The sequence below is a fragment of the Triticum aestivum genome, chromosome 3B, assembly GCF_018294505.1.
Source record: "Triticum aestivum cultivar Chinese Spring chromosome 3B, IWGSC CS RefSeq v2.1, whole genome shotgun sequence".
In the NCBI taxonomy this organism is placed as follows: domain Eukaryota; kingdom Viridiplantae; phylum Streptophyta; class Magnoliopsida; order Poales; family Poaceae; genus Triticum; species Triticum aestivum.
Genome location: NC_057801.1, coordinates 182,794,324 through 182,795,982, shown reverse-complemented (window position 1 = coordinate 182,795,982; position 1,659 = coordinate 182,794,324).

Sequence of the window (1,659 nt, the reverse complement as noted above, 5' to 3'; positions counted from 1 at the left end):
GAGATGAATACATCCGCGAAACTGTCGTCGTCGCCGTCGCCAGAGGGGATCGGAGCAAGGAGGCGGAGGGGAGATCTAGGGAAGGAGAACGGTGACAGCTGCGGTCCGTCGCCGTCGCTGGATGGGCGGAGCTTGGATCCTTGGAACCGGAGGGAGGGAGTCGTGGGCAAATGAGGCCTGCAACCAAATGAGGCCTATGTTTTCCTCACAATTGGTTTTAGCGACCATTTCCCGAAGTATGTTGAATCTATAGATATTTTTTTTGCATCTTCGTACATCAAGTGCAGCACAACCATCACGTCCTTTGCAAACTCTAACAACTCCTTACCAACCATTGTAATAGTAGTTTCCTTATCTGCCTTCCCCACACCACTGATTTTAGAATAAAGTGTTTTTTATACATCATTTTTCTACACGTGACACAGCTCCAGCCGTTGCCCCCCCAGGAGGCGCTAAAAATCGCCCCCTGGGGGCGCGCCGGCGCTAAACCGCGCGCTGGGGGCGTGATGCCCCACAATCGCGGCGCCCATGTTTTTTTGAAAATTATAAATACGGCACAAACACGGCGCAAATTCAACGCGACTTCGGCTAGTTCGTTCAAATTTAAACATATTTTACATAAAAGAAAAAAAAACTACTAGGCTGCTCCTCGCCGTCTCCCTCGCTGCTCCTCACCACCCGCCGCCCGCCGCCCTTGCAGTTCTACATACCGAGGAGGCTGTAGAACCGCGTGTAGTCGCCGCCGTCGTCATAGTAGTCGTCGCCGCCGCCGCCGTCCCTGCTGCAACCCTCCCCCGGTTGGCGCAGCGGGTTGGACGGTCCGGGGGTGTCCTCGTCGTCGCTGTCGAGGATCACGACACCGTGCTCGTCCTCGTGCCCACGTTTGCGGGCGGCTATCTCCTCCAAGGCCCGCGGCTGCCGGACCATCCCGTCGCGGAGGTAGTCGTCCCGTGCACACTGTAGGGCCTCCTCGTCGGAGAAGCCGCGCCGGGCTATCTCCTCGTACTCCGCGGGGAGGCCGGGTTCCGTCTTGGGCGCGATGAGGACGAAGCGGCCATAGGGGGGAGTGGAGTCGCCGATGCGGACGCCGGAGCTGTGGGTGCGCCCGCTGACAGGCGTGTCCTGGGGTTTCGGCTTGACGGGGCGGAGGAAGGAAGAGCCGGACGAGCGGCCGGATGAGGAGGAGGACGCCCCGGGCTGCTCCATGCGCCTCAGCATCCACGAGCTCCCACGTCGGCGAGAGAAGGACGGGGGAGCGGGGTACTCGAGCCTCGGCGTGTTGCCGCCCTCGATGACTCTAGGACGGCCTCCAGCGTGCGGCCGGGCACGCCCCACCATCAGCGCCGCCCCTCGGAGTTGAGCCTGCCGGAGGAAACGACGCCGTTCGTGGCCTCGAGCTGTTCGGCGTGGCGGCGGCGGAAGTAGGGCTCCCACAGCGGGCTGTCGGGGATGTACCGCGGGCCGTCCCTCGCCGCCCGCGGCATGGAGGCGAGGATACGCGCGATCTCCGCACGCCGCGCCGCCCCGGTGGGTGGTGGTGGCACTGGGCCGCCACCGACGCTGATCCTCCACGCCCCGGGCTCCCGCATGTGCGGCGGGACCGGGTACTCGGCCTCGAAAAGGAGGCGAGCTTCGTCCTCATGAAGATGGCGGCGGCCG